This window comes from Bactrocera oleae, chromosome 2, assembly GCF_042242935.1.
Source record: "Bactrocera oleae isolate idBacOlea1 chromosome 2, idBacOlea1, whole genome shotgun sequence".
NCBI lineage: Eukaryota > Metazoa > Arthropoda > Insecta > Diptera > Tephritidae > Bactrocera > Bactrocera oleae.
Window position 1 is genome coordinate 96,398,194 of NC_091536.1, and position 12,064 is coordinate 96,410,257.

At 33.5% G+C, this 12,064-nt stretch overlaps 1 non-coding gene across 2 annotated transcripts in view; it reads left to right on the plus strand.

The window, feature by feature from the left end:
- Window positions 1-7,272, plus strand: part of LOC118679917 (uncharacterized) — a 61,184-nt gene extending 53,912 nt beyond the window's left edge. For both annotated transcript variants that reach the window (XR_011394873.1, XR_011394872.1), the window contains exon 3: window positions 6,911-7,272. This is a non-coding gene — a transcript (uncharacterized protein). The remainder of the gene's footprint in view (window positions 1-6,910) is intronic.
- The last annotated feature ends 4,792 nt before the right edge of the window (window positions 7,273-12,064 follow it).

Here is a 12,064-nt window from a genome sequence, read left to right on the forward strand (position 1 = left end):
AATCAATAAGGATTTTTTCTGGATTTTCCACGAAAGCTAGGATAGCAGTGGAATAAGATATGCAGAAATATTTTTTGAAACAGCGACACAATTTTGGGAATTGAAGAATTATAATAGAGATTTGTTTACATCATTTCCTAGTGCGTATAGTTGCCGCTAAAGAAGCAGAGAAATTGAGATTTATAGCCATTATATACATAATTGTATTTATGTATATCATACACCACTAAATATAGACTAATAAATTTTAATTGCTATATATTGGGTAATTTTTCAGCTTCCCACACTCTAATTCACTCACACATACGCACGAAATATGTTGTCTTGCTTTTTCGCGCTAATTCATTATTTCGGCGATCCTTGAACTTGAATATCATTTCTTTTACGACTTTACGTGTTTATTGCTCTATTTTGATCTAAAGGTTAGAGTTCTGTATTGATTTGGCATATGCTAACTCTTGATTGCTTATTGGTTAATATTCACATGTAATTGGTTAAATTTTCCAATCTTATGTTGGCGATGTCTACTTTTTGCTTTCCGCTTGCGCCATTTTGTTTTAGATGCGGCGGTCAGCATTTTCATAAAGTTCCATTTAAAATTGTTATATAATAAAAATTGTTTATATAACAATAAAGTGGTTCATAGCAAAAGCAATGCTGGGAAATAGATTGATTGTTTACTTTGTGCTTAGCTCAAATCCCTAAAATTAATTAATTTATCATTGAAATGTTAATATTTAAAATGTAGTTTTTGCTTCGCTTGCCATAGGCTATGACTTATTGCTTTTAATAATAGAAATATAATATATAGTATATATATACATATGTACACTGAGTGAGTAGAAACGAGCTAAAAATGGTTGCTCGCCATTGTATGTTTGTGTGGGTTAAGAAGCAATAATTAAAATGTATGCACCAAGAACCGCATTTTGTTGCACTGATTGTCATTTCTGTAAACTCAATTTTCTTGGAAATGCGCTTATAGTAGTGAATTGCATATTCTGTCTTCTTGATAAAACGGTGAACCTGAGCATTGAAATAAATATGTTAAATAAATTTAAATACGTTTTGTGTTATTTATGTATTTATGTGTTTTTATATATATGTCAAAATACATCCAACTTGCTAAATCGCGGTCTCATGCTTTCAAATAACCGTTAAGTGATATTTGCTCTGTGACACGCGCCGTTCTTTTCAACTTATTATTTTTGCTTTGCCGTTTCTGGTCACAGTCTTCCCATGAATAAAATTAAGTTCTGTAAATAACATCATTGAAATGACCTCCACAAATTCTTTTGCAAAGGCGAATTCGATGAACCCAATTTCCGAGTACTTTTTCCACTAAATCAAGTCGTATGTCATAAATAGCACGTTCCATATTGACTTCTATAACTTGAATCAGGTTTATTGCTAAAGACCAATGATTTCAAATAACCTTACAATAAGTAGTCTAATAGTGTTAAATCACAACTTCTTTGAGGCCATTTAATGTTACAGTTTCTTGAAATTATCGATTCTCCAAACTTTTCTCGCAATATGATAAAATGATATTGACATATTTAAAAAGGCTGAAACGACACTTAGAAATCATATTATCACTATTGGAAAACCCGATATGTACATAAACATATATACAGATATACATGCACGGGGGAAAAAGCAGTCCATTTATTTGTCAAGTTCTAAGCTAATTTGAGTATATTCGACATATCTGCAGCCTCTTCTCTGACAAATCACTGTCAAAAGTGTGTTAATTTCAAATGTAGGATAAATTAATTAAATCTTTGTAAATATGCATATATTATATATTCCTCACACATTTCGCCTCATATGTTTTTATTATTCAAACACATATTTAATCAAAGCAAATGGCCTCTATGAATCCAAGTTATGATTTCAATTAAACTCTTTAAAAACTTTTTAATTTGTTACATACAAATTATGCTCTTTCAGCAAGATACACACGAGCTTGAAAGTGTAACAGTTAATAGTTATTGCATTAACATTCTTTTTAAAGCACTCTTCGTAATTTATAATGTCTCAAAATGCATCCCTCTGCGATGTCTGTGTACAGTTTTCACCTTTAGATGCGATTAACTTTTTGCTCTTTGAATTTAATTCTACTCTCGTATGTACAACTATATATTCCGAAAACAATTTCCGGGAAATTTCTGGTCTTAATGTACAACATGTTGCTACAGAGTACAATGAATCATTTTGAGACCAAAAACTTGATCAATCTCATCGATAAATCACCGTATTCACCGGATGTGGCGCCATGCGATTTTTTTTTGTTTCCAAAACTCAATTTACCACTCCGTGGAACCCGTTTAGATTCGATTGAGGCCGTAAAAGAAAATTCGCAGAGGGAACTGAAGGCGATCCCAGAGCCGGACCTACAAGGCAGGTTTCGATGATTGGAAAAAGAGATGGAATATGTGCTCCGCTTCAGAAGGAGCATATTTTGAAGGCTACAAAATAAAGATTGATTAAGATTAAAAAATTTGTGTTTTATTTACAATTTCCGGAAACTTTCGTCGGTCGCAAGGTATATACATATGTGCCTAGATGTTTACTACGGATTTGCCTACAAAAATCACACTAAATTTGTTTAAATGCAGAAATTCAATCAATCGATGAGAGAACTAATAAAACATTTAGACTATTATTCTTTTTGTACTCCATTATTCTTCAATTCTACATTAACTAGCTAGACTAGCTTCAAATGTACTACAGTGAGGGTGTATCCGATAAACTCAACGCGTAAATTATTGTCGCTGACTTTGGTTGTTTCTTTCTCCAACAGGACGAAGTGTTTATAAATGTTCGTAATTTTGTTTTATAACCGCGCAGTATGCATTACAATGCAACGGAACACCATTTAAAATTCTACGAGTTTCCGCTCCATTCGATTGTTGATGTGTGTGTGTGAGTTGCCGTACAAGCAATGCAGATGTTTCGTGAACTTTTAGCTTTAGCTCTCGCTGTCATTCTAGGTACTAAAGTTACAACATTTGGAATGTATGAAAACTTGTAAAAAAATGGACTAGGATAAGAGCCAAAGCAAACACATAGGTTTTGTTAAAGTTGACTGCTTGACGCAGTTGACAAACGGCAAATAGGCAAAAGTACAGGCACAGTCAAGATAAAATATATCCTTAGCACCTTTAATATATGAGACACATTATTTGCATGTAAAAATAAACTTGAAGTGGAATTATGCACCAAACAACGCTGTTTTTACTTTTTTACAGCTAAGTTCGCACTCCTATTAAAGAAAATTAAACTTTGTACCAACAATTTTTCAGCACCAAAACATACAACGTAACATATTCCTCGTCAGCTAAATAACATGTTTTCCCATGCACTTTGGCGCTCTTAACTGGCCACGCTAGCCAAGCGTACATCCTCCGTGGCGGACCTACAGCAGTTGCTGTTATGTGACAGACTCTGAATATCTCGGCGGAGAACCCCGACGGTATTTACTGACAGGTGTACTGGGTAATCTCGTAACATGCATCATTATATCGCATAATAAATTTGTGCATACCGCGACCAATTTCTATCTCATCAACTTGGCTGTGTTGGATTTGATGTTGCTGCTGTACCGTGAGTTTTATTTGTTACACAAATGATTTTAATAAAATTTTTATGAATACAAAATGTATGAAAATATGAAAGTTACTTACAAATAAGTTCAGAATGGGATCAAGCATATGGATCTACCTCGAAACCCGACTCGATAAAAGCCAGAAAACATATACATTTCATTAAGAAGAGGAAATCAATTCTTTGTGATTTTAAAGATGTAGGAAAAGAGTAGTGTGAGAGCTACTGGCGAGCCAAATACGATTTTAAATACATATTTTACTACAAGTATAACATCCCCTATCGCAGAGACATGAATAATTTCTGCTATATAGTTTTTGGGGTTCGAAAATCAATTAAATATGTATAAGAGGCCATATTTCCAAAAACAAAAATTTTCTAAAAAATAATACGCGCTGGAGGTTAACATAAACATCTGCACTTTCTGCTGGACCCAGTCTTGTCCATTAGCTTTTAAATCACGTAAAGCCAGCATTCAAAAGTCCCGCCTTGTAAACTTACTGATCATACACATTTTACATAACAGCTTTTTCAAACATTACATAGTCTTTTTAGTAACTCTTGAGATGTTGCTCAATTCAGAAAAGTTTCCGGTTTTATTCACGATAGGTTTTATTACATAAGAGGTTTTAATATTTGAGATATTTTTTGTGGAAAACTTCGTTTTGGTTGGGCCTTGAAAGAGGAAATAATGCAATTAACATTTTTGTTGACGACAATTTTTGAGTGAAAAGATAAAGCCTTACACTTCAACTACTTCACAAATAATATTGAAAACACTTGGTTATACAATCAAATAATTTATTTGTGACTTGATTCGATGGAAAAATTATGCAAACATACTCGAATATGTATACAACCGTGATAAACATACTCATATCTTTGGTAGATAGGAATAGTGGCACCTAGACCTTTAGGAGGCCACTTCTGATACCAACGAGACTAATATCCCCTCACTCTATTGTCTTTCCTCTGAACCACCCGGTGCTTCTGATGAAGTTCATCAGTACAAATGATTAAATGACAATCCTTCCGAGTAAATTTTTGCGCCTGTCGTTTTAAATTCAATCAAATTGAAATATTTATATTCACGAAGATTTGCATACGTATATATGTGTTTATGTATTTACAGTGATTGATATGCTTATGTTTACTTCCATGTGCGTTTGTATAATAAAAAGATAACGCAAGCTTTGCAGAAGCTATAAAAGTATTTGTGAATAATATTAAAGCAACCTAAGCTTAAGTAACGTCTATTCTATATTGCTGTAAATAAATACTAATATTATATGCACACTTGTCATAAATTTGCCACGACTCCGAGCATTACACACATGCATGTATATAAACTTAACAAAGTACTTACTGTTTAAAGAAATGTGGTCACAACTGCTTATGACTCTTTTACAGGTGTGTTTTACTCTCATTATCAAATTATGGCATGAAATATATTCACGCATATTTTTACAAATTTGATGAAATTAGTTTTGGTACACTACACAATAATAGTATAGTGTGGATATGTACTTCAACCACTTAGAGAATCTCGATTGCTGTCCTATTTTGTTGTTTTGTGGCTTGACTTGAGAGAAAGCTTGCTATGAGTGAAAATTTCATGAGAACACGATGGTATTTCGTGAAACGTCGATTTTAAGCAGTTTTATTTATTTCTTGCTTACAATTAACCTTAATGTATTTTACAAGAAGTAGCTGTCGATTTTATTTTTAGATGTTGCTTTCATAACTTTTTTCCTTTCTCAGTTTGATTGTACGGCCTTAGTGATTAATTGCCGCGAAACGCTTTCAAATTTTTAGAACACACTACAAAATATTACGCCTTCACAATCACCGTGAAAGTCAGGTGCACAAGCAGCAAGCAAATTCGGCAAAACAAACAAACCCAAATGCCTTCAATCAAAGGCTTACAAATCATTCTAATCATGCAAGCTCAAGTCGATTAATGTCACATGAAGCAGTAGTCGATCATTCTCAATATTCATTGTACGTGTCATATACGCAGCATATAGGCGCTGTTATGCACGCGAAGCGAAATTCAACAAATAGACGTGTAACCAATTTAAAAAGCCAAACAAAAGGTGTGTGAAAAGTACTCACTTTGATACACCTGTGCCATCAATAAATGCAAATTTTACTCTAGCAGGCAGACAGTCAAGCGGAAAGCTGCTGATGTGATTGGTTATTTTTGTTTATGTTGCCAAATCACGTGGGAAAACTTCGTATGGAGTTATGCTTGCCAAATTATGTACACTTGTTACTTATTTGGAGCAGATCCTTCTTTTATACCAACATTTCTCTTTTTGTCTCGAAAAAAATGAATTTTAATCAAATATATTTACCTTGATCTTTTTTCGTATATTCTCTTTTCTCTTTGTGTTTTTACTTTCCCTTTCTTTCTTTTCCTTTTCACATATTACGTAGCAGTGGCTTTCTGTCTTTGCTGGGCGTCTTTCCATGCGCAACATCTGATGGCTGTGTTTGTCATCAGCGTGTACATTGAATCGCAGCTGTTCAAAGATAACTTCGAAGCTGTCGACCTCACATCCGGTATGCTGTATTACCAATCGACCTGCATCAATCAGTTGCTGTACAACATCTTAAGTCACAAATTCCGTGCTGGTTTTAAGGTGAGACAAGTTTAATGGAGCGTACTCGGATATGTGAAAGGCACGAGTGAGGAGAAATGTTGCATGTTTATGCCAAATGAAATGCTTTTTATTATATGCAGACGGTGAAACATATTCTGTATATTATTTTGGTAATCTCACCTCGTCCCAAATTAATCTTATGTCATATTAATTCATCGCAGTGGATAATTTACATTATCTTCCCATTTCAAATAATTGAATTTCATATAATTTCATTTCTTCTCATCTCAACTCTTCTTATCCTTTGTCATCTTACAAATCTCTTTAGCACTTCTGTTTTGAAATATCCAAATATATATTTCGTCCAATTATCCCATTAATTTCACCAGATTAATTTCCATTACTAATTTCACTTCGACTTAGATCAACCCTTCACGCCTCATATTTTCAGAACCACTTCCATTTCATCACTAGATCAACAGCCATATTTCTCATTTCATATTATTAACCTTAAAGCAAAAATGTTTTAATTTTCCAAAAACATAAACTTTTAATACTCATCGTTTTATAATCGTACTTCAGCATTGCGACCGGCTGTTCTCATATTTAGAGACCATTGATTATTTAAGAATTGATGAAATCTTCCCACTTTATAACTTACTAAATTAAAAAGTGTCTTCCATTCTCCTTCGCAGGTAATTTTAGCTCGACAGTTTAGATTTCTCAACCGCTCTCAGAGTCAAAGCCACAACTACAGCGCTCTTCCCTGCCACTCTTACCGAATAGCAGCGGGGAAATAGCTGGCAATAGCGTTAGTCGTCATTCATTACATCGTTCATGTTATACCTCCATCGGCTCGAAGTAACCGCTGATAACAACCTTGAAAAAGCGAAATGTAATCGTCGCAAATCAAGTAAATGATGTAATTTTAACAGCGCGGCAAACAACAACAGCAGAAGGGACACCAGCACATGCTGCAGCGAAACTATTGCAACGGACCAATGATTTGGCACGGTCATCCGCAGTTTTTAGTCATAAATTGCAACCGTAGTGACAATTTGCGTCGCTCCGTCATTAGCTATAGTATGGCACATGCAGCGCGTAATGTGCGAGCCTTCGGCGATGATCGCAAGTCGATTAACTCGCAAGAGTGGGAAAGCAACACCAGTCAATATGAAGTGTATGAATGAAATTTCGTCCGAACTGGCGAAATTCGCCTCACCGAATAGTTTGACAAAGATGCAAATGGCCGGCGCTCAACCAGCGCCAATCGTAGAACCGATGCACTCCATAGCGGAATTGAACGTGTATGGACCGGCGCATACACGCCTAAAACTTTCTCGAATAATCAGTCGACGTGGTCAAGACACATTGTTGGCCAAGTCAATGCAGCAGGCCGAACTAATGCCCAACGCCGCTAATATGCCTAATGTGCCTGGCTCACCGTTTATAAAATACGAAAACGATAAGACAAAGGAGATGCTGAAATCTATGATACGCAAGGTCAATGTCGAAAATACTAGATATGAGGTGTTCAGGTGGTATGAGGTGTTCAGAAAGAAAGAAATAAAGCCCGCGCCAAATTTTTGTTAAATTTTAAAACAAAGATTCTCATAATAAAAACATATACCTATTACAAATGGGTGAACATGTTAATACAATACGAAAGCAAATTAATAGTTTAAAATAATTAAAAAAAACATGCTTCACTTCAATCTAACGGGGAAAAATAATTTAAACTGGCAGTAATATTGACCGAAAAATACTTGTATTATTGTGAGAAATAATTTTTCGTATATCGAGCATGGAACATATATTACTGTCAGTTGATTTATAAGTATTTTCCAATATTTAGTTTCAAGTGCTTTAAAAGCGTGTTTTTAGTTTTCCTAAACTATTTACATCCGTATTTTATTAACACGTTTACGCATTTGTAATAAGTCTGTAGTATGTTAAGGATTTTCCCATTTTTAATATTTTCATCTATGCATTTAAACTGGAGAACTACTACTTCAATAGCTATGTATATGTATGTGAGCTTATGAATAAAATTAAAATATAATTGTAATTAAAAGCGTCAAAATTTGCATGAGACATAAATTTATGCTACACCGGAAAATAATTTATGCACATATCTCTTTAAGCGCCTGCAGTTAGTCAGGAGCTTTGTACATCAAATGGTACACCGCCAAAAAGGATTGAACAAATTTGAAAACTTTTAGAAAGTTACAAATAGGAGAAGATATGCCTGAATGTACACATATTGTAATTGTAAATGTAATAGAAGAATATGATTCAGATTGACTTACTGACCTGCAGACACCGACTAAAATTATATTTTCATGTCATTGATTTTTCTTGCATTAAAATAATCTCCTTTAAGTTACATACAAGTATATGCTAGCACACTTCAAATAATTTTATAAAATACCCACAGAATTCGCCAATTTCTCTCTTAGCCAAATATTGTAATATCGTAGCATTCTTCAGTTAACTTAAATAATAATGATTTAGATTAAAGATTAAAAACGTTACGTAAAATTTGTTCTTGACTTCATAATCGACTATTACTTGATACAAAGCAATGGAATATCAAGTTTTTTAACGGAATACTACCTAATACCTAAGTATATTACAGAATATTGAGAAATTTTTTTTCTTAGTATATTTTACTCATCTCCATAAATAAAGGGTTCCATAATGATAACAACACTTTAAATGAAGTTTAAAACTTGTGGTGCACTATGTTGAAAGCACTTTCTAGTTTATGAATTTTTGGCGATAAATCTGTTTGTAAATACGAAAGTATGTGAGCAGTCACCTGTGCGTGGTCAATTTATTTGTACATGTGAAATTTCTGCCACACGTGAGCGCAGTCGAAGTTACAACACGATGCACTGTCTGTGGACCCCGGAAACATTGCAAGAGTTTGGCGATAGTTAGAGAACGTTGGCGTCCTTCTGTTTTGTTTTAATTTTACACATATATCTTTTTGTTTAAAAAGTACTAGTTTTGTAGTTTATTTTTCTTTTTGCTGACTTATTTCAAGAACACTATGAAGTTACATTCCTTAGCATTTCCAGTAATTCATTGAATTATGGCTCTCGTTTGATATAAAATAATAGATGAATAATATTGAAATTAAAAATGTTACCAAAGCATTTATGTGACTTGTTTCTCCTTTAAAATAACATATATATGTATTATCATATACCATCAGCATATATGCATACATACAAGTAAACATAGAATAATATTTTGTAACAGAATTGAAAATGTAAACCGTAGCAACTTTTAAATGGCTACTATAAACCACAACACTCGTTTCGCAACAATATGATAACACTTTTCAATTTCTTGCTTGTTCGTAATTGCGATTTTCAACACTTGTAAATTTTGTGAACTTTCTTGCTTGAATGGTTTCTCAAATTGGCAAACTCACCTGTTTGTGGGACACCTAAGTTGTACTCTGAAACAAAACGCCATAACTTCAGTAAATCCATGTAGTTCCAGCAGCTTTAAAAGTGCTATGGTTTTTGTTGTTGGTAGTTACATAACTTAACAGCAATTTACGATTCCAACACAAAATAAACATGTGAAAACAGCAAATAGCTCTTACACACATACACACGACTGCACACTTAAATTCAACGGTACACGTGCGAATATTGGATGCTGAGTGCACGTCGGCTAAAATAAAATGAATTTCCTTCGACGCACAAGTGCGTATTCGAGAGCGTCATATGCGGTTTGAAAATGAATTTCCCGGCGAGTAAGCACATATTAAATTATATGTGATTGGGTTTGTGTACATTGCTTGCAGGAAATATACACTAAGCGCTGAGAAGATAGCTTTACGTTATAGTTTATAACTGACAGAGTCAATGGAAGAAAAATGGTGAGCTGCTATTCAATAATTAGAGAGGAATGTCTTATTCCATTATTACAAAAGTTACAAAAAAGTTACTCTAAGTAAGTTTTCAAAAGTTGAAAAAACAGCCGAGATTTTTTCAAATTTCCTACAGGGCTAAAGAAAACGCGATTTTGTACATTTTTGTATACTTACGTACTTAGTACGCAGAAATATAGGCGTAGTTTTCGATTATTTTCAGCACTTTTCCGCATTTGCTTTGAAGAGAAATGTGCAGTTTGCATAAAGACAAGAAAAAGTTTCCTTTTTTTCAAAACCAATATGAACTGCGATTTCTTTATGTATATATACCTATATACTTAAATATATTAACATACATATATTTCGTCTAACCTGATGTCAAATAAAATTCTATAGTGAAAGAAAAGAACTTAGATGAAAATGGCTACAAAGCCATGCCAACACACAAAGAAACACAATTCAGAATTTCGGTTCCAAAATAGCAGGATTGTTTTTTCTTGCAATATATTTGAAGGAAAGAGTTGAACTAGTTCCAGAATTGCCTAATGGTTGTAATAAGAACCCGAAAATTTTGGAATTGTAAAAGTCGAAAAAAATTGCATTTCCAGCACACATACATACAAGTATATATCAGAAGTGAGGTATTTAATGTATATAATAATTCTGACCACGATAACTTCGTTCAGAACGTACACATTTCTTAACAAATTGTCGCGACATATGCTGCACAGTTGCTTTATGTCATGTCTGAATAGGCGACGATATCTTGTGCAGTACCACTGAATTAATACACTATAATTATTTTGCTTGCCAATGACACTCATAGTTGACAGCGCAAGAGCAAATAAAAATTGTTTTATTTATGTTTTTTTATGTCCTTGAATAATGTGCTACATTGCACGTGGATGCAAGCAAAATTCAATGTCAACGTAACATTTCATAAACATTAACAAGTAGACACGTTAACTTCGGTTGCAACGAAGCTATAATACCCTTCACAAATACATTAGATGCCTTACAATAACTTTTATCGGTCAGTTTGTATAACAATTATAAGCTGTAGTAAATCGATCTGAACAATTTCTTTACATATTGCATCAGTGTCATAGGCAATAACCCGTGCCAAATTTCGTGAAGATATTTCATAAAATGAAAAAGCTTTCCATATAAGCACTTAACTCCGATCGTTCAGTTTGTATGGTAGCTATATGGTATAGTATAGTATCCGATATCGAGCAGCTTTTTCATGAGAAAAAGACTGCAGCGAAATTTCAGATCGATATCTCAAAAATTGAGGGAATAGACCGTATATATACAGACGGACTGACAGATACACAAACGAACATGACTAAATCGACGTCACGCTGTTGATTTATATACTCGTATTTTCTTTGTAGGGCAATAAGACATTCTATAAATAAAATAAGTATATTTGGAATATGAGTTCATATATTAGAGTTTACGCCGTTCCGTTTATAGTTTTTTATCGATTGCGAGAAATGTGGGGTATAACTATAAAATAAATATCTGTATCCACATGAAAAAGTGAAATCGAGTTAGCAAGTAATGAAGGTCAAATATGTGATGACCTTTGTAAATAAGAGTTCGATTGCCTTTTTCCATGAGCTTTTCTCCACAAATGTCGCGATTAAACAACACTAACCTCAATTTTGTTTGTTTTTAATTAAATTGTAATTATTTCCAATAATAATAATAATAGTGTTGATCACATGAGCACAATAAGCTTTAATTACTAGATTAATTTGCCTTGAATGTGCGTATATAAATATTTGAAGTGGCTTGAGCTTTGACATAACCTTGAGATAACATACTACTGGGAGTATAAGAAAACATTAGAAACTATTTGCTCAATCTGTATACAACTTAAAGCTAGTCTTAAGATAAAAAAACTATTTAGAATTCCATAACCAATTATTCTCCGTTCTGTGCAATTCTG